The following is a 27,091-nucleotide window of genomic DNA, read 5'->3' on the forward strand; positions in this document are numbered from 1 at the left end:
CCACTCAAAACAAAAGTAAATAGGCACTTGAAAAGGTAAACCCTAAGGATGAGATGGGGAGAAAAGTGAAAGGGCTGGTATTGGTGTGATGGGCCAAACAGCCTCTGCTTTTGGTGCTCTATGATTGTAGGCTTCTCTACATGTAATGAAGAAGCACAATTCCTCTTGTACATTCTGAGCAAAATATTACACAGGAACCCAGCAGCAACACACAGCGTAATTATATTTGCAACTATTTGATGGAACATATTTTGAAAACCTCAAAGCCTTTCAGTTCTCAGAAGCTTTTTTTCCTTAAAATAAAAGCAGGCAATGAACCTGTAATAGCACATTTCATTTCTTGAAAAATAAACACGCAAAACAAAGATTTGCTTTTAAAACGGGTGCCTCACCCTGTCCCTCAGGAACATTTCCATGTATTTTGTATATCGTGTAATACTTTGAAGTTCACTGACTAGTGACAGCAAACGCGGAATCAATTTTCAGCTTTGAAAAATCCCACAAATGATGGAATTAAATAGTTAATTGAGTTTTCTTTTGCTTCTATCATTTGAGGAATGTTAGCCAGGATCAGGAAGCTAGAGAATTCCCCGCAAATATTTAGACGGTTTCATGGGATCTTTTCTCAAACATCAAAGCTGAACGATGGAAACTGACAGGCGGTAGCTCGGTTTAAATGTCCTGTTTGAAATATGAAGCCTCCAACAATGAGGCATTCACCTAGTACTGAGCGAGAGCATCATCTCATCATATGATTAGACTAAGGTCAGTTTACAATTACATTGGGACAGCTATCTGCAGGTCTTTGGGTAGTGTTCCTGCTTGCAAGTCATAAAGTTGTACTTTCAAGATCTACTTGAGTGCAAAAACGTGGGTCAAATACTCCAATAAAAAGTGTGTGTGTGTAGCAGGAATACTTGTGGTATAATGGAAGCATCCCTACCTCCGAGTCAGAAGGCCCAGATTTAAGTCCTATCTGTTCCAGAGGTGTGTAACGTCATCCCTGGTCAGGTTGACAATTGTTTTGCTTGAAAGAGGTGCTCATCTTGGTGAGCGATAATATAATTAAGCTAGTAATCTAGAACCTCTCACTCAATAAAAACCAAAACAAAATTGTGGATGCTGTAAATCAGGAACAAAAACAAAGTTGCTGGAAAAGCTCGGCAGGTCTGGCAGCATCTGTGGAGGAGTAAACAGTTAAAATTTCAGGTTCAGCGACCCTTCTTCAGAATCTCAGACAACTGCTTTGCGAGCAGAGGTTTGAAATCTGCCATGGTAGCTAAAGGTGCTTGTGACACAGTGATAATGTTCCCTTACTCCTAAAGTCAGGAGACTTAGGTTCAAATCCCACCTACTCCAGAGGTGTGTTGAAATGCTCCTGATTAGGGGTGGCACAGCGGCACAGTGGTTAGCACTGCAGCCTCACAGTGCCAGGGACCCGGATTCAATCCCACCCTCGGGCGACTGTCTGTGTGGAGTTTGCACATTCTCCCAGCGGGTTTCCTTTGGGTGCTCCAGTTTCCTCCTACAGTCCAAAGATGTGCAGCTTGGCCATGCTAAAGTGTCCATAGTGTTCAGGGATGTGTAGATTAGGTGGGTGGTGGGTTATGGGTCATGGGGGATGGGGAGGGGTGGGCTGCTGTGAGGGTCGGTGTGGACTAATTGGGTCGAAGGGCCTGTTTCCACACTGTGGGGATTCTACAATTTATGATTCTATGATAAAATATCTACAACTAGCTCGAGGTAGCTAGCGGCGGTTTTGCTGGTAGTGTTCCCACTTCGAAGTCAGGAGGTAGTAGGTTCAAGTGCTACCTAAATGCAAAAAATGTTGGTCAAACACTCCAGTTAATAATATGGAGAGTGTGCAATGGGAGTATCTCTGCCGCTGAGCCAGGAAATCTGGGTTCAAGTCCCAGCTATCCCAGCTGTGTATCATATGCCCGAACAGGTTGGTTAAAATAAATACAGGAGGCAGGAGTTAGGAGGATGTGGAGACACGACATGGAGGGTGGATGTCCAGATGCACATGAAGCACCTCACTGCAGAATGCAGAGAACCTCAGGCGAGTTCTCCCTGAGCATCAGCCCTCATCCAATAGACTTTGAAACACCAAGAGCCGCATTTTCCGATCACCCATGGGAAGGGTGGCTGCTTCGAGATCGTATTCCTAGATGCCTCGGAGGGAACGGCTGTTTAGTTCTGACTGATTGGCTGGGAGGGGCATAAGAAAATGTTCTAAGCTAAAAATATGAGGAGTAAAAGGGTCTGAGGCCTGTTAGTGAGCAGCTGTCAAGTTAACTGCGGGACAGAATGTCGACGCTGGGGTCGAAATTGTCAAAAGGGAATTTTGAACTGAGGAGCAGGGGCATAAAATTTGTCATTGTTTGAGCCAAGTGGTGCAAGAATGTGATCGATCGCTTGTACACATTTACACCAGGAAATTGCTGGCCATCTGCTCCATTTCATCCCAAGCCCCAGTTACAGATCCGATATACCTTAGGCACTCATCCTTCCAAAGCCAGCACCACCATTTAGTGGCACTGCATGGAAACAAGTCAATGGGCGCAGAGCCATGGGTTTTGCACAGAGGTCAGGACTGGAAAAGAAGAAGACAGTGGGTCCCCAATCCCAGATTGAAAAATCCAGTTCAGGGTCTCCAGACATGTACCAGCTTGCTGTTTCTGGGAGCGATGTGTGCTCAAATTGGCTGCTCCATTTTCCTGCATAATGCCAGTGATTGAATTTTTAAAGTACTCTATTTGCTAGGAAGTGCACTGGGATATCCAAGGAAGATAAAAGACACTTTATAAATACATTTTCTTTCTATTTTATTTACCTCACAAAGCTTCAGAGTGAACTCGCTTTGTATTGGAAATGAGGGTGCCATCGGACCATTTGTAGGACAAGGATATGAAGGTCTGAACCTTGTCTGGCGCTGACAGAGTAAAAGATTTTAAAAGGAATTCATGCTTCCAAATTTTCTCTATCTCTCTCACGCCATCTATACTTTTGACAGCTTCCCACTTATTAGACATCCCTTTACCTGCAAACAGTCTATTCCAATCAACTTTTGAAAGTTGCCTCATTCTATTAAAATTTACTTTACTCCATTTAAAATCTTTAACTTTTATGGAAGTATGCTTCTGGAGTACTGTGTCCCGTTCCAGTCACCCTGTTATGGGAAGGATATTATGGAGAGGGTACAGAAAACAATTCACCACGATGTTGTTGGGAATGGAGGGTTTGAGTTGTGAGGCGAGGTTGACTAAGGTGGGAATTCTTCTCCTTGCAGCATACAGAGGCTTATAAAATCATGAGGGGTGTAGCTGAGGTGAATGGCAAGTGTCTTTTCCCTAGGGTGTGAGATTTCAAGGCCAGGGGACACATTTTTAAGGTGAGAGGAGAAAGATTTTAAAAAAAGAGAGATGAGGGGCAATCTTTTGTTTGTGGAATGAACTCCCACAGGAAGTAGTGGATAAGTATGTGAATAAGAAATGTTTGGAGGGGTAGGTTTAGTGCAGGCAGGTGGAGCTGGCTAGTGTGGGATTATGGTCAGCACGGACTGGTGGGACTGAAGGGTCAGTTTCAGTGCTGTATGACTCTATGAGGCATCCTCATTGGATACTAATCATAACATTGTTCTGTCTTCATTGATGCAGCGAGGCAATGACAGAATCCAGGGGCTATCTTAGCCTGATTATAAATTGAAATGAACTTTAGCTCTTTCACTGGAGTCAAATTTTTTAATTCAATGTTTTACTAATCCCTTTTGTAAAAATACAAGATAACTGTTACTAGTTTATTTCTCAACCATTTTATTGTTAATTACATGCAACGGACCCTTCGAATTATGTGGTTATAATGCTGCAATATAAAAGGTGCAGGCGACAAACAGACTGTCCCCAGCCAATGTTCCCGTTAACATTTGTGCATGCATGGCTGCACAGTAATCCTAAAGCTATCAAACAACAGGCCATGCACAAAGGAAAATTCAGTAGGAACATTGTTGGCCGGTGGATTTCTAAACATTATTGTGTTTACAACACACACCGGAGAGATACAACAAAAAAGAGAGATTTGATTAATCTCCTGCAATGTAGTTATGTCAAGAACAAACAAACATCAAACTACTCTTAAATGTTCTCACACGGACGTTAAATGCTAATTATAGAACATAGAACAATACAGCGCAGAACAGGCCCTTCGGCCCTCGATGTTGCGCCAACCTGTGACCTAATATAAGCCCCTCCCCTTTACAATACCATCACCATCCATATGCTTATCCAAGGACTGTTTAAATGCCCCTAATGTGGCTGAGTTACATAAAAGGGGTTTTATTTTGTTGCAGTAAATCCTCTTGGTAGAAATGGCACTGTGCACAGAAAAGCCTCCCCCATAAAGCTGCAATGAGCCATAATTGGCGGTTATGCTCCACTCGAGCCTCCTCCCTGTTTTTTTTTTCCAATTTTAATTCTCTACTCCCTTCTCCCTCATTTGCTTGTCTAGCTTCCCTTTAAATGCATGCATATTGCTCACTTTAACCACTCCCCGTGGTAGCAAGTTCCCCATTTTGGATGAAGAGGCCTCTGTTGAATTCTCTACTGGGTTTCCTCTTGACTAGAGAAGCCAATATTTATGGCCTCCAGTGATGCTCTAACCCAGAAAAGGAATATTTTTCTCTGCCTTCACTCTAACGTTAAGAAATGACTTGGTAACAGCATCAATTAGGTCACCCTTCATCATCCTCTGGCCAATAAAACACAAGTGGTAATACAGGGAGAGTGTACTGCAGCCCAGGAGGTCGGTGACTCAGGTTTCATAGGCCAGGAAGCTGAAGACCGAGCACTTACAATGAACTGAGGTGGTACTGGATGAAATAATCTAATGGGTATGGCCCACTTACCTCTTGAGAAAATGTATCTCTAACTATTATCAAAAGTCTTTTATTTCCTTCCAAAAGTACAGTGAACCAGAGTACTTCAGGACAAAGTTTGATATCAATGCCATCTACCCTTCATCCTAGATGCTTTTCATTTCTACCAATCAAGCAAAGGATAAAAACAAGAAAAATAAGGTCCCCTCGAGAACAAATTCTCCTGCCATTCTTACTCATGGCCGACACCGAATCCACAGTACGTAGGCAACTCTTAACCAATCCCAGAAATGGCCCAGTAAGTCACTCCATAAGGCCGCCACTGCTGCCATTTTGACATGAGTATGATGGGCTGAAGGGCCTCTTTCTGTATTGTACAGTTCTGGCAGAGAGGAAGAAATGTTCAGATCTGCACTTGTGATGCCCAAGCGTATAAAGCTATTGGCCAAGTGGGGGAAAATGGGATTAGAACATTTACGAGATAACACAGTGGAGCTGGAGGAACACAGCAGGCGAGGCAGCAGGGGGCATTTCTGAAGAAGGGTCCAGACCCGAAACATCAGCTTCCCTGCTGCCTGGCCTGCTGAGTACCTTCAGCTCCACACAGTGTTGTTATCTCAGACGCCAGCATCGGCATTTCTTACTATATCTTAGAATACTTACAAACTTGTTTTTGACCAAGGCAGACTTCATGGGCTGGAGGCCACTTTCTACACTGTAGATCTCTAAAACAGCACAATGTGACACATCGGAGCTCAATAATTTAGTTTCCAATTGAAATTTTGTTGGTGACCACTGCCATTTAATAATTAACACTTACTAATCAATAATTTTCAAAAAGAAAATCAGTGTTGGTTCATAAAATGCATTACAGTTTAAGTCTTTTTTCAATTGTTAATCCCAAGATGAGCATTTGTTTCAAATAACTGTCTTGTTAAAATGATAATTAAGGGATTGGGAGTGCTGTACCAAACTGCCAAGAATTCAGGCATTAAATTATGACTTTTATTCTTATGGCTTTACACCAGGCTTTCCAAATACACTTCACTTAGCAGTGAGCTACTTTGAGATGGGGTTCCTGGTGTTCTACAAGCAAACAACAACTGCTGCTCTGCATACGGATGTTGGCAACAATGGCAATAAGACGAACAACCAGGTTAACAATTTGGAAGGATTGCTTAAAAGGAGGCCAAATCACCCTGATCGCCACAGATTCTTAAAAACAAAATTAAAAGTTGGAAACACTCAGCAGGCTTGACAGCATCTGTGGAGAGGGAACAAAGTTATTTCAGTGACTCACAGATTCATAGACATTTATAGCACGAATAACAGCCATTGTGTCTACAATGGTCAAAGTTCTGGCTAATCCCATTTTCCAGCTTTTGGCCCATTGCCCTGGAGGCTCTGGTAATGAGTAATATTTGCAAGTGAGAAATATTACTGAATATTAGAAGAGTTTCTAACCTATCTTTCCTTTCAGACAGTGGGTTCCAGTCTCAGTGAGAATGTTTCAGATCAACTATCCTCTTAGCTTCTACCTCTTGCCTTAAATCTACACCACAGGTTATTGACGCCTCTTCTAACGCAAAAAGTGCCTTTCTATCCAGCCTATCTATGCACCTCACTCTAATCCACCTTTATCAGGTCCCCACTCAACCTCTGCTGCTCCAAACAAAACAACCCGAGTCTATCCAGCCTCTCTTCACAGCTGAAATGCTGTAAACCAAGCAACATCCTGACGAATCTCCTCTGCATCCTCTCCAGTGCAATCACATCCTTCCTGCAATGTGACCAGAAGCGCACATGGAAATCCAGTTGTGGCCTAGCCGATATTTTCTACAGTTTCAGTGTAACCTCCCTGCACTTGCATTCTTTCCTTCAGCTCATAAAGGCTAGTATTGCACCTGCCTTCTTAACCACCTCACCTACCTGTCCCTGTCACCTTCAGGAATCTGGGGCTAGGTACAAAGTCACCCCGATCTTCACTTCTTTCACATGTCCTACCATTCATAGCATATTCCTTACTGCTTTCCCCAGATGACCAGTTTGTTGATATCCTCCTGCAGCTTACTGCTTTCCTCCTCACTTTTTAACACTCTACCAATTTTCAAGTCATTTATGACCTTCTTAAGGGCATACATGCATGGAAATAGACCCTTCGGGTGCAGGGGAGGTGATGGCCTAGTGGTATTATTGCTGGACTGTTAATCCAGAGACCCAGGTAATCTTCTGGGGACTCGGGTTCAAATCCCACCATGGTGGAATTTGAATTCAATAAATATCTAGAATTAAGAATCCAACCATGACCATGAATCGATTATCTGGGAAAAACCCACCCTGGTTCACTCATGTCCTTCAGAGAAGGAAACTGCTATCTTTACTTGGTCTGGCCTACATGTGATTCCAGACCCACAGCAATGTGGTTGACTCTGAACTGCTCCCTGGGCAATTAGGGATGGGCAATATCTGCTGCCCAGTCAGCAACGCCCTCATCCCATTAATAAATAACAGGAAAAGAAACTGGTCTCTACCAACCATAATCTCAAGCTAAACTAGTCCCACCTGCCTGCACTTGGCCCATATCCCACCAAACCTCTTCTATTCATAAACTGATCCAAATTAGATTAGATTCCTTACAGTGTGGAAACAGGTCCCTTGGCCCAACAAGTCCACACTGCCCCCTGGAGCATCCCACCCAGACCCATCCCCCGTATAACCCACACACCCCTGAACACTATGGGCAATTTAGCATGGCCGATCCACCTAGCCTGCACATCTTTGGACGGCGGGAGGTAACTGGAGCACCCGGAGGAAACCCACGCAGACACGGGAGAATGTACAAACTCTGCACAGATAGTTATCTGAGGCTGGAATCAAACCTGGGTCCCTGGTGCTGTGAGGCTGCTGTGCTAACCACTGAGCCACTGTGCTGCCCCACTTTTAAACATTTTAATTGTACCTGCATCCAGATCCTATCCCTTACATTTAAGTGCAATCCATTAATGTACACCACAAACAGCAAGGACCCCAGCACCGAGCTGTTGAGAACCTCACTGGGTACAGACTTCCAGTCACAAAACCACTCCTCTACCAAAACTCTGCTTCCTGTCTCCCAGCAAATATTGGATTCAAGTTTGCCTGGGATCCCGTGGGCTCTTACTTTTTTGACTAGTCTGGCATGAGGGACTTATCAAAAACCTTGCTAAACACCATAAAGAAAACATCAAACGATACCCTGATCAACACTCTTGGTTACCTCCTCAAAACATACAAACTTGTCAAACACAGCCTTCCATTCACCAATCCACGCTGATTAGCTGTGATTAATCCTGGTCTCTCCAAGAAGAGATACAGTCTGTCTGTCAGAATTTTTTCTGACAACTTCCCCACTACTTGGGCTAGACTGACTGGCCTGTAATTTTCTGATCTACCTCTTCCTCCTTTTCTTAAATAAAAGGACAATGTTAGCAGTCCTCCAGTCCTCTGGCACCTTATCTGCGGACAGAGAGGATTTGAAAATTATTACTAGAATTCTTTGATCTCTCTTGCCTTACCTCTTTGAATGGACTGGGATGCATCTCATCCAAGTCTGCAGATTCCCCCATTTTTAAGGCTGGTAAACCTATTATCTTCTCTCTGCCTATGTTCATTTCTTCTCATATTTCACAGTCCTCCACCCTCATGTCGATATCTACACCTACATATTTTCCATTGTTAACACTGACACAATGTATTCATTGAAGTCTCTGCCCAATATTATGGGTCTGCATGAACAATAGTCCCTATTCTTTGCCTAGGTATTGCTGTGGGTCCTAAAGTGATACCAGATGGAAAGGAAACTGCTATCCTTACCTGGTCTGGCCTACATGTGACTCCAGACCCACAGCATCGTGGCTGACTCTCAACTGCCCCCTGGGCAATTACAGATGGGCAATAAATGCTGCCCAGCCAATGACCCCTGTATTCTATGAATGAATAAAAAAATCTTGCTCTTTATATATTTTATAAATCTCCTTCAGGTGTTCCTTCATTCCATCTTACACATTCTCTTTCCTAATTTTCTTTTTAAGCTTAGCGTTCACTACTTAGCGCTAGTGCTCCACACTAATCTCATTCTTTTTAAATTCATTCACTGTATGTATTATCCCTGACAGCCCTGGAGAAGGTGGTGGTGAGCTGCCTTCTGGAACTGCTGCGGTCCATGTGCTTTAGGTTGACCCACAATGCCAATAGGGAGGGAATTCCAAGATTTTGACCCAGTGGCATGAAAGCACAACTGAAGTAAGACTCTTCTTCAGAGTTATATTGGACTCAAAACATTAACTCTGCTTCTCTCTCCACTGCCAGGCCTACCAAATTCCTCCAGCATTCCCTCTGTCTGTTTCAGGTTTCCAGTGTCTGCAGTATTTTGCTGTTTATTCGAGGTATAATCTGCCCGTTGCTTTCTTCCTGAAAGGTTTATTGAATTTCCCTTTAAAAAGGGATCTGTGCTGTTTCCTTTAACTACTGTGTATGCTAACAAATTCCAAAAAAGGATAAGTTCGTAGGCAGCGGTGAAATGCGTGAAATCTCACCAAAACAGAAACATCCCCAAAAAAGTGTAGTCACCTCGGACCACACATCTGCAGGAAGTCTTTTAACACAGGAATGACACACTCGGAAGTTTTCCTTTGCCTCCAGGCTGTGTGGAAATGATATGGTGAGGGAGAGGAGCACCAGGGGCACAAAGCAGGTTTATTACCATTTTCATGTCAAACTGACAGAAGGCAACAGATGAGAGAAAGCATGTTCACCTTTAAGCAACAACAAGTCAGTCATCTGAGAATAGTTTTCTAAAGGCAGCAGGTGGACTTGCAGAGTGCTGACAGGTAATTTATACAAATTTACATCAAAAAGAAACACAAGTGCTGGCAACAGTCACCTGATGGGATAATTGCCAAGAACAAAGTCTGCAAATGTAGGCAGATGACAGCCCCATGACCCATATTATGTATTCCCAACATCTGGGCGGACACAACAATGTCTGTCCTTTCATTATGCAATGTGACTAGCTCATCTCTAGCTGACAGATGGGACAGGTTGGCTCAGCTGGGAGCACTCTTGGTGATGTCAAAAGGTAAGGGGAAAGGTGAGGTGTCAGTAAAGACCCAACTGCACCAGCTCTTTGAAACACTAAGCCAATCTCTCTTGCCTGCATGTTTTGATAGATCACCACAGATCATAGAATCCCTACAGTGTGGAAACAGGCCCTTCGGCCCAACAAGTCCACACTGACCCTCAGATATCCAACCCAGAACTATCCCTCTATAACCCTGAAAACTACGGGCAACTTAGCATGGCCAATCCACCTAACCTGCACATCTTTGGTCTGTGGGAGGAAACCAGAACACCCGGAGGAAACCCAGCTCTGTGTTGCACACAGTGCAATCTTCAGATGAAATGTTAATTTAATGTCCGATCTGTCAACTCTGGCAGACCTTATAAAGATCAAAGAAAAGCGCAAACGATTGACAGGTAAATCTATAACCAATGGAAGCCTCCTTGAAAAAACTGGTAAAAGAATAAGAGATGATGAGGAGTATATACTTTTAGAAGCATTGGGAGTCTGGGATTATTTGGAATGCACAACTTGGAAGAGCAAAGAAGCCAAAATAATTGTAAACCTCAAAAACAGAACTGGATAAATACTGAAAACAGAACACTTGCAGTGCTAGAGGCAGAGGGGGACAGAGCGACGCACAGACAAAGGGAGAGAGAAAGCGAAAGCAAGAGAGAATGCAGGCAAGAGAGATTGGCTTAGTGTTTCGAACAGCTGGCAACAGCACGATGGGCTGAAAGGCTTCATTGTGGCCAATGGGCAGTGCTCTGTCCTCCAAGTCAAAAGGCTGTCCATTCGAGTCCTACTCTGGAGAGCTGCAGCACTGAGGGAACATGACACGTGCTCTTTGGGATGGGATTTTTAAAACTCCCCCTCCCTAGTGGATGACCATCTCTTTAAACATCCCCTATTTCCCAGGCGTCAACACCATTGTATTTATGAGATTTTGCTGTTTGTAATATGAGAAACATGGCAGCCCAGTTATAACAGTCACTATCTTTCATAAGTACTTAATAAACTAGAAAGTACTTTAGAATGTCTCAAGCTCACGGAGAGTACTACAGAACAATGATCCACCTGACATCTAGGCTAACATCACTTTTTGAACCAAGAACAGATTAGAGGATGGTCTGGTGCTGTGGTGGTAATTTAAATGGTCTGGTGATCCAGAGACACCATCTAATCCTCTGGGAATGTGAGTTCAGATCTTACTTCAGCAGCTGGTGGAATTGAAGATCAATCAAAGAATGAGTCATGGAATTGTCACCTGAGTAATAAGAACAGAAATCGCTGGAAAAACTCAGCAGGTCTGGCAGCATTTATGAACAGTCAGGTCTAGTGACCTTTTTCAGAACTAGTCTCAGTAATGTTGATTCACCATCCTGATTTGGAACTGTAATCATTGTTCCTTCGTTGCTGCTACAGCTAAAATACTGCAGCTCCTTCTCTAACAGCACAGCAGATTTATGCACACCAGCACAGTGTTCCAGAAGGCAGACCACCACGTTTGAGTGCAACTGTTGGGCAAAAACGTAACCAGTGTTCCCCACATCCCATAAACATTTTTTTTAATTAATAAAAATGCATTGATTTTAGAATGTCGTAAAAACTAATGTCCGTTACAGAAGTAAATCTGCCATCCTTACGTGGTCTGGTCTACATGCCATTCAGATCCACAGCAATGCATTTGGCTTTTAACTAACCTCAAATAACCCACAAGTCACTCAATTCCATGGCAGTTAGGGATAGGCAAAACTCCCATTTCATGAAAAAGCATCCTTTTATTTCTTGGGACTTTTCCGTGCACAAAATTCCCCAATCCTGCTTACCCACATAACAATGTTGGCTGCAGTCCTAAAATTGGTTATTGCGTGCTCTGGGATGTCCTGAGGGTGTGATAATGACATACACAGATCTCTTTTTGTGTCTCTCTGCTCCCTCCAGTCCTACTATTTTTCACGACTGGGGTCTGTTTCTAAGCAATTAGAGGTATACGAAGTTAAACCAAATTTCATTATGGCAGCTTGCTGTCACTGTGTAGTTCCCTGAAAACTAACTGACTTTGCCAGGAACCAGCCACATTAAAAAAAATACGTATTTTGAAATATTGGAAAGTTAGACATTCCTATTAGATAATCAAAACATTAATAGTCCAGTGCAATGATCCTTTGGCCCTAACACTGGAGTGTCAGTCCAGATAAGGTGCTGAGGTCCTGAGAGTGAGAAGCTACAACTCCACAATTCAAAGACAGAAGACTTCTTCTGGATAGGGGCCATGGTATAGCACAGTACAGTACTGTGGATTATTATTACTGGATAAATGTCACCAGGACACACAGTATTCCAGCATCACTACTGAACAGGCGCCAACAGTAAAATCTACAAATGTTTACTGAACATTCCTCAGATTATAAATTCTTTCCTCAACAGCAATGTGGCAATTGTGTGTGTTATTTTCTTAAAATATATATGGTCATATAGACAACAAATTTAGGTCAGCCCTTTAAAAGGTGTTGACATTTATAGCAGAACATCAAAACCATCTTCAAACATTACATTCCACTGGATCATCTGGATGAGATATTACATTGGCATGTCCTAAGATAAGGGAAATTAGTTGAACAACGATTACCTCATAAGCCAGCTTGACAAAAAAACCCTTCATTATGTGTATATGGAGGAGGCAGGAAGTCAATGTCAGCACCTCACCTCTAATTCAGTGCAGCAAGCGAGTCTAATTTTGAAAATGATATACACACAGACACTATTCCCCATAGGGTTGCATTTAAAGGGAACCTAGATTACTGCTTACAGCACTAACTGTCAGAGAGATAAAGCATAGATGCGTTTAGGAGAAGCAAGATGAGAAGACGGAAATTTGTCAGAAACAGGGAGACAAAAATGAAGCAAAAAGGAAATTTATGCGAAGTAAAAACCTACAGCAGTGGGGGAAGATGGTGGCTTAGTGGTCACGTTTAGGAATAGTAGAGGTCAGTTAATGGTGTCAGACACAGGTTCAATTCCCACCTCCGCAGTCAGTAGAATCGGAATTCAAAAATAAAAAAAATCTGGAATTGTAAAATTGTTCATTAATGGGTGAATACAAAGCATTCATCAATCGTCACAGTAGACCTAACTAGCTCACTGACATCTGTCAGCAAAGGAAATCTGGTGTCCTCACATGATCTGATCTATGTGACTCCAGACCACACTGTTGTTACATCTTTCCTCGCCCTCCGAAACAGTCCAGCAAGCTCAGTGCTAGACATGTTGGCCTTACCTGTAAAGCCCATATCTCACAAAAGAATAAACTTTTTTTTTAAAACAAAAGACAGATTAAGGCAAATAAAAACCAAAAGAACTGCGGATGCTGTAAATCAGGAACAAAAACAAAGTTGCTGGAAAAGCTCAGCAGGTCTGGCAGCATCTGTGAAGGAGAAAACAGTTAATATTTTGGGTCCGGTGACCCTGTCTCAGATTAAGGCAAATGACTGTTCCTATGCAATTCTGTGAGAGGAAGAGTAATCAATGAGTAGCAAAATCAGGCAGCTCACATTTTTTTGAACTTGGCTAAGCAGAGCCCTGCGACAAGAAGTGCAAGGGAAGAAAGACTTTGCTGACAATTCTATGCTAACGCCAGGAATATGCTGAATTGTGCATTCTGCAGTTGTATAGAAGAGCCATTTCCTTATCAGTGTTTTAACATGGTCTGCTCCCTCCAAGTTCTAGTATGGACCCAGTAGAACAGTAACTCAACTTGAACAATACAGACGTACACAGAGCTATGGAAGATCGAAAACAAATAGTCTTAGAAGGTCACAGTATGAGTAAGTATTCATTTAAATGCTCATGAGGAGAGGTGACCAAGTTTGATCATTACTTAATAAAATGTTTGTGCAAACAACAATTCCTTTTCTAATTATACTGTCAAATTTTCCCTAGCTTGAAAATTTCTTCAACTTGAACTTAATTGTTTGAATATATGGAAAGCGTTTTTACAAACTGAACCCAATGAAAATTACAGCCTTAAAATTTGTTTAAGCCTTTGAGCTATGAGGTGACTTGGTTTCTGGGTGCTTTTTTAAAGAATGGAGTGCTAGAACCACAATATATAACAGCAGTTCGAAAGAGACCATGTCGTCTACAATATGCCCTGATGGATCAAGGGGGTTGAGTTGTAACTGACACAAGGTGAAATGCTCCTACAGAGATCAGTACAGACATGGTGCACTGAACTACCTCCCTCTGTAATTGTATGTTCAAATGATTTTAAGGCATATCAATGCAGGGGGAGGAAGAAATTCTTTCATGGTCACTCTGGCAAACATTTGCTCAATGCACTGGTGTAGAAAAGTGGACAAGCATCCAGAACAGATACAAGAGCATTGTGACTGTCTAATCACAAAGAAACAGTATGCTTATTATAAAATCCAGGCACTTTTTTTCCCCCCCTTTATTCACTCATGGGATGAGGGTGTCACTGGCTTGGCAGCATTTATTGCTCATCCCTAACTGCCCAGACAGCAGTTAAGAGTTAACCATATTGCTGTGGGTCTAAAGTCACATATAGGCCAGACCAGGTGAGGATGACAGTTTCCTTTCCTTCAGTGAATTCAAATTCCACCATCTGCTGTGACAGGATTCGAACCTGGGTCCCCAGAATGTTATCTGGGTCTCTGGATTAACAGTCCAGTGATAATACCACCAGGCTTTCACCTCCTCCTGTTGCACATTGACTGTGGAGTGTGAAGCATTAAGAAAAAAGTGAACATCATCCAATTTCATCTGCTGCTTTCAGTTATCATCTAATATAGTCTGAAAGAATGCCTGAGACCCAATGGAATGAGGGAACAGGTGATGGATATATTAAGGGTCAGCTGGTCACATAAATACAGGGCAGTTATAAAGCAGTGGTGTGAGTTTATGGAGACAAATAAATGTCTCACTAAAAAAGTGTGGACTTGAACTCCATTTGATACAGTAATCATCTCACGTATAATATTCCCTCCCTTCAGACACAGCAAAGGATTCGCATAAGGAGGGAACCAGATGGAATCTCAACAGAGTACAGCAGGAGATAACAAGGTGTCGAGCTGGATGAACACAGCAGGCCAAGCAGCAGAGGAGCAGGAAGGTTTCGGGTTGAGACCCTTCATCAGAAAAGGGGGAGGGGAAAGGGATTCTGAAATAAATAGGGAGAGAGGGGGGAGGCTGATAGAAGAGTACAACAGGGACTGGGGTTAATTAATTGGCTCTTGTATCTGTTGGCATTTTACAAAAGCCTCCTTCTCAGTTTCTGTGTGTAGGTGATTTTTTTTTCTATAAGCAAAAGTGAGGGGGTGAAGGAAAAGACAGTTAGAAGGCCTTTCAGGCCTATAACGGTTTTACCTATTTTTCTGATCAGCCTGTTCAGAGATGGATCACTACCACTGTGCCACAAGAGAGCCTTCCCATAAGATTTTACAGCCTATTAGGCAATGAAGTGCAGTCATCACCCTAATGCACAGCACACGCTAGTGATCAATTTGAACAAAACAAGGTCCCACTGCCATGACGACCAGTTATACTGGCTGAGGGAAACACATAGACCAGGATAACTTCCTTGTTCAAGTGGAAATGGAATGTTTCATGTCTATCTAAGAGGTGGGCCTTGGTTTGAAGTCTCATCCAAAAGACAGCCGCTAGAGACCATATAGCTCACTCTGCAATGCACTGATAGAGTCAGCCTGGATTACATGCTGAAATCTCTGAGATTTCCAACTCTCACGGGAGATGATAGCCTCGTGGTGTTATCGCTAGACCATTACTCAGAGATCCAGGTAACGTTCTGGGGACCTGAATTCAAATCCTGCCATGACAGGTGGTAGAATTTGAATTCAGTGAAAATCTGGAATTAATATTGTCAAGGAAGAACCCTTCTGGCTCACTAATGCCTTTTGGGAAGGAAATCTGTCACCTTTACCTGATCTGGCCTACATGTGAATCCAAGCCCCCTGTAATGTGGTTGACTCTAATTAAGGAAGGGCAATAAATACTGGCCTAGTTAGCAACACCCACACTCTGTAAATGAATAAAAACCATTTCACAAAAGGGATGCTATCAAACTGTGCCACTGTTGTCACAATGACAATTTAAGATGGAAACAAGTCCAGGGGCAACAGACTGCTGAAAATTATCAATCTTGTACAAATCACTTGCAAAATTATTCTGTGCTAGTGACTGAATTCACTTTTGTTACATAAAACAAACCAAAACATGGGCATGGTATTCTCAAACGCACGGCTGTGAAAAATCTACAAGCTAAATTTGTCACAAAGAACAATGGCACATTACTGTTGTTATTTCACTCAGATAGTAATAATATCACAAACAATGAACTGATCAGTAAACCCACAGCAGCATGACCTTCACTATAAGCAGTGCCAAGGAAGTAAACACTTACAATGAACAGAATCAGGCCATTCAGCCCACTGACTCTGTGCCAGTTCTTTCAAAGGGTTTTTCAATGAGATCCACTCCTTGCCCTTACCCGGAAACCCTGTAATTGTTTTTCTTTGCAAGTATACATCTAATTCTCTTTTGAAAGTTCAAATTGCGTCAATTGAATGCTAAGCACATTTTGAGAAGCCAGCATGGGGCTAACTGTTAATATAACGTGCATATTTATGGTAATAATGCTGTGGTTAGAACAGTTCAAGATTTATGCACAACGTCTGAACATATGAAGGAAAGCTAGCCCTCTGCAGCAGAGTCCCCTGATTCACAAGTATGGCTTTCAAGAATGTTGAACTAATGCATTTAAAACCTGCAATTAAATTCTGCTCTGGGGCAAACGTTCAATGTACAACATAGCTGAGCGGGGCCATGTTAAAAATGTTATAACCTTGCTGTATATGAAGTGATTGCTGCATTTCCTATCTTACTGTTGTGGCTGCACTTCAAAAAGGCACATAATTAGCAGCAATGTACTGTGGATGTCCTGACATTGTGCACTGCCTTATATAAACTCAAGCTCAAGTTTGTCTTGCTTTGAATGTGGATGCATGTTGGACCTGACATATTACAGAAACCGAATAAATTTGGCATTAATTCTTCCCACTTAATCTCACTTCAGATCCTCACACTCTTACCAAGCAGTGATATTGTGCACCTAGCACAGATAAACATCCCACAGTGCATGGGACCTCATAAATATTGTACAATGTCCATGCCTTCCAGCTTGCAAACACAGCATCATGCAAAAATGAATGACAGACTGCCTGTTGTACGATAGGAAAGCCACTTATATTCCACTCAGCCCACATTTAACAAATTTACAAGTGTCAGAAAGCTACAGTAAACAGATGCATCATCAGACATAAGGACATGATAAGTTACATTGGGTTGGTTCCCCTTTGTGGTTTCAAAGCTCACCATGAGTCAGTGAGAAAAGTAAATAAGGTAACCTTCTTGATGGAAAATAACATCCTTGGAAAAAGAATTCACTATAGATTGTCAAAATCATCGACTAACATACCTAATTAATATTCAATATCAATTTTAGCCCTCAACAGGTACGAACTCCGAATGTGCATCAAAATGTTACATTAAAAATGCTCCATGTAAAATCTGATGTTGAAGCAAAGTCAATTCTTATCCAGTTCCTTCAAGCTCACATGTACCATTTTCTCCTGAGGGTTTCAATAGAATCCAGACATTTTGCACTTTTTGTGAATCTTGTGCAAGGGAGTGGCACGGTGGCTCAGTGGTTAGCACTGCAGCCTCTCAGCACCAGGGACCTGGGTTTAATCCCACCCTCGGGGAACTATCTGTGTGGAGTTTACATATCCTCCCTGTGTGCACGTGGGTTTCGTCTGGGTGCTCTGGTTTCCTCCCACAGTCCAAAGATGTGCAGGCTAGGTGGACTGGCCATGCTAAATTCACCATAGTGTAGATTAGGTGGGATGCTCAAGGGTCGGTGTAGGCTTGTTGGGTTGAAGGGCCTGTCTCCCCACTGTAGGGATTTGATGATGATGTTACCCGATTGCTGGCATGTGAGGGACTGGGATTGCTGAATCTTTGTAGGGATTCAATGATTCAGCATTCCCAGTCCCTCACGTGCCTGCAATTGGGTAACATTATCAAAGCCCTACAGTGTGGAAGCTGGCCATTCAGCTCATCAAGTCCACACCAACCCACTGAAGAGCATCCCATCCAGACCCACCCCGACGCCATAGCTCACAATTTAAATTGGCCAATCCAAATAACCTGTACGTCTTTGGACTGTGGAACAAAACTGGGACACCCGGAGGAGACCCGTGGAGAACCTGCAAACTGCGCACAGTCGCCTGAGGATGTAATCAAATCCAAGTCCCTGGCACTGTGAGGTAGCAGTGCTAACCACTGATCCATCGTGCCACCCACAATCGAGCATAGCATCATAGAATTACACAGCACAGAAAGAAACCATTCAGCCAAAAGCAACTACACCGAGCTTATACAGTCACAGAGATATACAGCATGGAAACAGGCCATTTGGTCCAACTTGTCCATGCCAACCAGATATCCTAGATTAATCTAGTCCCATTTGCCAGCATTTGGCCCACATCTCTCTAAACCCTTCCTATTCATGTACCCATTGAGATGCCTTTTAAATGTTGTAATTGTACCAGTCTCCACCACCTAACCAGACAGCTCATTCCATACTTACACCCTCTGCACGAACAAGTTGCCCCTTAGGTCCCTTTTAAATCTTTCCCCTCTCAACTTAAACCTATGGCCTCTCTTTTTGGTTTCTTCTACCCTGGGGAAATGATAGAAACATACATTGTTGGAAAAATAAATTTGAATTTTCATAGTGGGGGGGGGGGGTCTGCGAGAGACAATGGTTAGAGTGCTGTATAAATTCCAACACAACTAGAAGTCCCAGAGGAATGAGGCAGGCCCTTTAACCAACACATCACAGCTGCAGCCTGTCCCCAACAGTGCTCTGCTTCCACTACCTACAGGCCCGAACTCTCTCTCACACTCACCTCATTTTTACATCTCACTCCCTGAACCCCAAGCAACAGCCCCACAGTGGGGAGGTGGGTAGGATCAACCTGAGCCTCAGGTTAATGCCCTGAGATGATGGTTCAGATCCCACCATGGCAGATGGTAAAATATGAATTCATTTAAAAAACTGACTTAATGGTAACCACGTAAATATTCTCATAAAACCTCATCTGGTTCATGAATGGCTGAACCAGCAATGACCACGTTTCATGAGTGAATAAAAACCATTTAGGGTTCTTTTGAAATGCGGCCAAGAATTCAGATGCTTTCAGTAGCCAGAAAAAGAGGCCAATTCTCTCCCATAGTGATTAGTATTTTAATACTTGAATATAGGTTTACAGGCAGTCCCTGGGTTATGAATGAGTTCTGTTCTTTAGTACATTTGTAAGTTAATTTGTAAACAGGTTGGAAGACAATACAAAATAGTTATTTGTAAGAACAGTCACATGTTGGGATTTTAAAGTTAAAATTAATATAGCATCTCATTCGATGTACGATGTTCATACATCTGGGGACAACCTGCATGGTTAAGCTACAAAAAAGAAATCCATGCAGAATTGTCACATTTATAAGAATGTTCCTGGTGAAAATGTGCACTGGTGTCTGCCATTGTAAAGGGAGAGAAGGAAATGATTAGCAAATCTAATCCAGAAGCCCCATTAGGGTTAGGTTGGGTGACTTCCACATCTGTGGTGCAGTGGCTGTGATTCTCCATTTACAGCCTCATTGTTTGGCTCCAAGGTCAAGCAAAACCTGAGCCCTCAGTAACAGCTTCTGCCCCAGAATGTAGTGAATACTGTGGATTAACAAAACTCAGCAAGGGACATACAATACACAACTCCAGCTTAGTTTAGTTAGGAGCACCACAAACTGCACTGGAGTTGACCACATCAGCAAGATGAAGTCGTTTCACCAGGTTAGCATCAATAACATTCCAGAATCCAGCAGACTAACACATTTCATCAGGCTTGGGAAATATAAAGACAACAAAATGTGGAGCTGGATGAACACAGCAGGCGAAGCAGCATCTTAGGAGCACAAAAGCTGACATTTCGGGCCTAGACCCTTCATCAGAAAAGGGGGATGGGGAGAGGATTCTGAAATAAATAGGGAGAGAGGGGGAGGTGGACTGAAGATGGATAGAGGAGAAGATAGGTGGAGAGGAGGGTATGGGTGGGGAGGTAGGGAAGGGATAGGTCAGTCTGGGGAGGACAGACAGGTCAAGGGGGCGGGATGAGGTTAGTAGGTAGGAAATGGAGATGCAGCTTGAGGTGGGAGGAGGGGATAGGAGAGAGGACAGGTTAGGGAGGCAGGGACGAGCTGGGCTGGTTTTGGGATGCAGTGGGGCGAGGGGAAATTTTGAAGCTTGTGAAATCCACATTGATACCATTGGGCTGCAGGGTTCCCAAGCGGAATAGGAGTTGCTGTTCCTGCAACCTTCGGGTGGCATCATTGTGGCACTGCAGGAGGCCCAGGATGGACATGTCGTCTAAGGAATGGGAGGGGGAGTTGAAATGGTTCACGACTGGGAGGTGCAGTTGTTTGTTGCGAACCGAGCGGAGGTGTTATGCAAAGCAGCCCCCAAGCCTCCGCTTGGTTTCCCCAATGTAGAGGAAGCCACACCGGGTACAGTGGATGCAGCATTCCGCATTGGCGGATGTGCAGGTGAAACACTATTTGGAGGTGAATTGTCTCATGGTCAGTACACTTAGATGTGCACGACATCACTATAACACAGCATGTAGTCTGAGGTTGTAAAGATCTCACACTCCATCTTACCTTTTGTTATTTGAAGCATGAAACTCAACTGGAAGCATATTGCTGCATTGTAACTTAATAGCTCAACGTAAGCCCTTGTGTGTCTCAGGAACGTAATCATGTAACACAAACAGGTTTGTTACAATAAATTTGTCAAATTCTTCAATGCCCAGTTTCATACATGACAGGAGCTAGCATAAGCATTGCCTCAACAGGTAAAATGCTCAAACACACATCCGGAAGGGTATTAATCAATATCTGTGGTTTAATAAAATCAGACTGGCTGCATTAGCTCTTAAACGTCAGTCAATGGGAGATGTTTTGCATCTGAGTCACAAGGTTCTGGGATTGGTTACACCTCTGCTCATGGTCTCAGTTTGCATATCAAATAAAAAAATACTGATATCCAGTGCAGCGTGGAGGGAGTGTCGCACAACTGAGGTGCTACTTTTAAGACGAGATGCCGAAGTGCATAAGACCTTGCTATCGGTATTAACAAGCCTACTTCAAAACAAAACAGAGGGGTGTTAGAGATAATGGGAACTGCAGATGTTGGAGAATCCAAGATAACAAAGTGTGAAGCTGGATGAGCACAGCAGGCCAAGCAGCATCTCAGGAGCACAAAAGCTGACGTTTCGGGCCTAGACCCTTCATCTGATGAAGGGTCTAGGCCCGAAACGTCAGCTTTTGTGCTCCTGAGATGCTGCTTGGCCTGCCGTGTTCATCCAGCTTCACACTGTGTTATCAGTGGTGTTATCCTTGTCTATATATATCCATCAACGAACACTACAAAGGCAGGCTACATGGTCAATATCACATTGTTCTTTGTGGGAGTTTGCTGTGCGTACATTTTTGACAGAAGTTCTTTACTAGCAGAAAACCACTTTGGGAGTGAGATACATGGAAATGACTGAGTGCTCTAGACCTGAAGTGACATGATTAACTCTTGACTACTGCCTGGGCAATTAGCGGTGGACCACGCTGGCTCAATCGTTAGCACTGCTGCCTCATAGCACCAGAGACCTGCGTTCTATTCGACTGTTTGTGTGGAGTGTGTACATCCTCTGGGTGCTCTGGCTTTTGCCCACAGCACGAAGATGTGCAGTTTAAGAGGACTGGCCACGCTGAGTGGCCCGTAGTGTGTAGGGATAGGGTAGGGGGCTGGTCTGGGTGGGATGCTCTTCAGAGGGTTGGTGCGGATTCGATGGGCTAAATGGCCTACTTCCACATTGTAGGGTTTCTATGAATTAATGCTGACTCAGCTGGATGTGTTTTATGACAACGGTTACACGGTTGCCATTGAGACCAGCTTTTTATTTCATATTTTATTCAATTCAATTCAAATGTTACCATCTACCATGGTGGGATCTGAACCGTCCTCTCAAGCCATTAGCCTGGGGTTCTGGATGACTAAATCAGTGACATGCCTACAAAGCTACCATCTTCCCACTTTGGCTTTTTGCTTGGAGTTGGGGGAGTGCGTGGTGTGGAAAGCAGGTGGGTGTGGGATAGAATCAGATGCAACGGTAGTGGAAAAGGAGCATTAGCGGACGCAGGTTGTTGCCGGGATAGTCAGGAAGCCCACCCTTTGGTTCTCTGGGACTCTCATTTAGACATCACAATGCAAAGTGCTTTGTAAAATGAAAGAATTTCTTACATTCATTCTTATAGCAATGACCCATTCAGCTCAAGACGCCTGTGACAGTTCTCTCAAAACCCAGCTCACCAATTCTCTTTCCCCAAAGGTGTTGGGAGAAAGACTGCGTCAGACTTTTTTTGTTATAATCCTTTTCAGAAGTAGGGACACATCTCCTTTATTTGTGCTGTCCAGTTGTGGTAAAAAAAAGTGAAGTGTTGCAAGTACACAATAGATCCGACAGTGTGGGTACTGCCAGGTCCTCTCCAGTTATAACAGCTTTGGTCCAAAACTGGACATAAAAAGCTGATCTCAAGGGAGGACGTGAGACTGCCCTTGACATCAAGGCTGCATGTGACCAAGTATGTGATCCCAACCAGCCCCAGTAAAATTGGAGTCAATGGGGGAAACCTCTGCACTGGATGCGGGCCATACTTTTCACAAAGAAAGATGGTTGCAGTTGTTGGAAGTCAGTCATCACAGCTCCAGGACATCGCTGCTGGTGTTCCTCAGATTGAACACCTCTGGACGTGAGCCTGGGTCTCATCACTCAGAGGTAGGGACACCTACCACTGCATGCAAGAACACCCGAACAGCGCCTCAAGGTGGTGCCCCAGACCCAATCATCTTCAGCTGCTTCATCAACGACCTTTCCTCCATCATAAGGTCAGAGGTGGGGATATTCACCGATGATTGGACAATGTTCATCACCACTTGTGACTCCTCAGATACTGAAGCAGTCCATGTTCAAATGGACCAAGGCCAGGAAAATATCCAACTTGGGTTAATAACTGCCAAGTAACATTCATGGCACGAACGCCTGGTAATGATCATCTTCAACAAATGAGGATCGTGCACTATCAACATTCTGGGGTTATCACTGACCAGAAACTGAACTAGACATATGAACTCAGTGGCTTAAAAGAAGCAGATCAGAGGCAAGGAATCCTGAAGCGAATAACTCACCTCCTGACTCCCCAAAGCATGTCCACCATCTACAAGGCACACGTCAGGATGGAGAATGGAACACTTCCCACTTGTTTGGAAGCTCCAACAACATTCAAGAAGCTCAATGCCACCCAGGACAAAGCTGTCCACATGATTGGCACCACATCCATCACCTTCAACGTTCACTGCCTCCACCATCGATGCACAGTAGCAGCAGTGTGTGCCCCCACAATTCAGTAACTCACCAAGTCTTCTTAGACAGCACCTTCTAAATCCATGACCTCTACCCCCAAGGAGAATGAGGGCAGCAGAAGCATGGGAGCAGAAACGCCTTTCAAAGTTCTCCAAGCCACACAACATCCGGCCCTGGAACTAGATCAATGTTCCTTCTTCCTGGAACACCCATCCTAATAGCACCGAGGGTGTACAAACACCCAAGGGCTGCCGTAGCTCAAGAAGGCAGCTCAGCACCTCGTTCCCTAGGTCAATTAAGTTCAGCCAATGATGCCTACATCGCATGACTGATTTCTTAAAAAGTATCTGTAAAAGAAAAGGGTGTGGTGAATATCCAACAGAACAAGTGGCGATGAAAGATCCAAACTGCAAGCCTCAATAGAGATGTGGAATCAACTGCCTGAGAGGTCCGTGGAAACAGATTCACACCTAACTTTCAAAAGGCAGCAAATTGTGAAGTTAAGCTAGCAATCTTTTTTTTAGGACTACAGAACTATTTGCTTTCAACAGGCTAGCACATTCATTCTGGGCCAAATGGCCTCCCAAATGTTTTATGGTTGTGGAATTTTAAAGTGGGCTAATGCTCTAGCTCTCTGTTCAGGATACTCCTATCCTAAAAGCTGCTAATAATTTAGAAAACCATTGTTGACTCATGCAGCTTTAATGAAGCAACACATCAGTTAATAATATAAAGCCACATACGAAACTTGGCAGCTGTAACCTTTGCAGTAATGGAAGATACAAGTTCCAACAGCACACCACAAACAGAGGAAAATTCAACCAAGTGAATGAAGAAAACATTACTTTAAAAGTAATGCTAGGCACTGTTCCAATTCTTAACACAATGTCAGCACGCAGGACTACACAAAGCCTGGGTGCAGGACTGGGGATACATTAAAACTGTGACTCAGTGGGTAAAGTGCTTACCTTGGAGTCCAAAGGCTGTGGTTTCAAGTCTCATTCCAAAGAAAGGAATTTGCATGACACCAGGTTACAGTCCAACAGGTTTATTTCAAAATACTAACTTTCAGGGTGTAGCCCCTTCACCTGACAAAGGGGCTACGCTGAAAGCTTGCATTTTCAAATAGGCTGTTGGGCTATAACCTTGTGCCGTGTGGTTTCTGACTGTGTCCAGCCCAGTCCGACACCAGCACCTAAACAATCAGAGAAATGAGCACAAAGATCAAGTAAGGCATCTCAGGGACAAGGAGTGTTGCACTGTTGGAAGTTTCAAAAGATATTAACCAAGATTCTCTTTGGTTAACCTAGAAGATGCCAAGAGTGCTTGTATGAAAAAGAGCACGGAGGTCCACTACAAAGTCCTGATCAATGTTTACTCCTCAATCAACATCACTAAAAGACAGATTATCTGGCTATTTGCATATTGTGCTTGGCAGCAGCATATTTCCTATGTCGCAACAAATCCTAAACTTTAACAACTTGAATAACCATTCAAAAACTCCTCATTGGGGAGGCAACGACCTACTGGCATTATCATTGGACTTTTAATTTAGAAAGTCAGATAATGTTGTGGGCAAAAAACAGCAAATGCTGAAGATCACAGCGGGTTAGGCCACATCCATGGAGAGAGAGCGCAAGCTAATGTTTTGAGTCAGATGAAGAGTAATCCAGACTTGAACATTAGCTTGCTCTCTCTCCATGGATGCTGCCTAACCCGCTGTGATCTTCAGCATTTGCTGTTTTCAGTTATGTTCTGGGCAGATGCTGGAAATTGAATTAATTTTCTTTTAAAAATCTGGAAATAGAAGTCTAATGAATCCATTGTCAATTGTCGGAAAAACCCATCTGGTTCACTAATGTCCTCTAGGAAAGGAAACTGCCATATTTACCTGGTGTAGCCCATATGGGACAGCAGACCCACACCCTCTGGGCAATAAGGTATGGTCAATAAATACTGGCATAGCCAGCAATGGCCTCATCCCAAAAACAAATTAAAAGAAAGGAACTTTAGAATGTCATTAAAGGTTGCACAAAATTCAACGGTTTAATAAAATCATAGAAAACCCACCGCGTGGAAGCAGACCATTTGGCCCATCAAGTCCACTTCAACCCTTCAAACAGCATTCCTTTCAGATCCACCTCCCTACCCTATCGTGGTAACCCTGCATTTCTCATGGCTAATCCACCTAACCTGCACATTACTGGACAGTGTGGACTATTTAACATGGTCAATCCACATAACCTTCATATCTTTGGACTGTCAAAGGAAACCAGAGCAAACCTAAGTTTCTTTCTAAATGCACCATTTTTCTAACACTGCAGACTTTGATCAAATACTGACAGGTTGTACATAAATCACTATTGGCTAAAATCTCGTTAGCATGGGAATAAGGCAACCTGTTGGGACAGAGTCAGATATTTTTGCTTGCGTTGATACATTTGAGTCAGTCTCTACTTTCTCCCTCCCATGGACGTAACTTTTTGCTCAATTTCATAGTGGTCCACATCATGGAGCCCTTAGACCAACTTCACTTGGAAAAAGGCGAAAGGAGTGAAGAATTCTGCAGCTGGCCGTGGCTGCATCTGTCCTGGGAGTGTCTGACATTGAGGCGAGATGATAAAATTGACGGGGGAGTGAAACTCGGTTGTGTTCTCAAGCATACTTCACTGATGAGCAGAAAAGCACCAAGGCTGAACTCCATGGAAAAAAAAAGGCTGAATGTTCAAGGAACTTGGAAAGCTACATCAGGAGAATGATGGAAAATTGCCTTGGCATATGCCTAGTCATCTGTTTTTCACTTTACATCATCCAGGAGTTCTGGCCAAGAATAAATTTAACTTCCAAATTGTAGCAACGTTACCATAAGCTATCAATTTAGAAAGTTCGATTTAACTACAGATTGTCATTTACCCATACTAATTCTGGAGATAAAAATATGACTTGAATAAGGGGATTATTGGAAAACATAATTCAGGAGAGGAAAAGGTCTTTTTAAAAAATTAGAACTACCTTGTACATCGCACATGTGCGGAACAAGCAATTTTGTACTAATTTACGGAATGTACCTACCACACTCGTACATCCTTTCCCCAGTCTGAGCACCAATAGCTGCTGATGCATGTACAGAATTGTTGTAGGTATGTAGAGAAAGCCAAAAGACTGTCAACATAGATCTTAGGACCCAAGTAAAGAAAAATGTGTATTGTCACCTGCAGCTCAGTGGTAGGTAGCACCCTTGCCTTCAAGTCAGAAGGCTGTGAATTCAAGTCCTACTCCAGAATTTGTGCACATAACTCAAACTAGATATTTTCTCATTAATCTGTTCAAAGTTGTTACGATATGCCTCTGGGGAAGTGGGACTTGAACCCAGGCCTCCTGGTCGAGAGGTGCATAGTTTCCAAACTCGACCTGCTCAGTGATACACCTCTGGAGAAGGTGGGACTTCAACCCAGATCTCTTTTTCAGAGGTAGGGACACTAAAACAGCACCACAACAGCCCTACAATCTAACCTAGGTTGGCGCTCTCAATGCGGCACAGCTGAAGCTATA

General features: G+C 43.3%; 1 protein-coding gene across 4 annotated transcripts in view; it reads right to left on the reverse strand.

Annotated features, from left to right (window-relative positions):
• The window catches only part of LOC125460846 (SLIT-ROBO Rho GTPase-activating protein 1-like), a 269,583-nt gene that overhangs the window by 232,578 nt on the left and 9,914 nt on the right, over positions 1-27,091 (reverse strand). The gene's annotated exons all lie outside the window — the stretch shown is intronic.

Source organism: Stegostoma tigrinum, chromosome 18 (genome assembly GCF_030684315.1).
Source record: "Stegostoma tigrinum isolate sSteTig4 chromosome 18, sSteTig4.hap1, whole genome shotgun sequence".
NCBI lineage: Eukaryota > Metazoa > Chordata > Chondrichthyes > Orectolobiformes > Stegostomatidae > Stegostoma > Stegostoma tigrinum.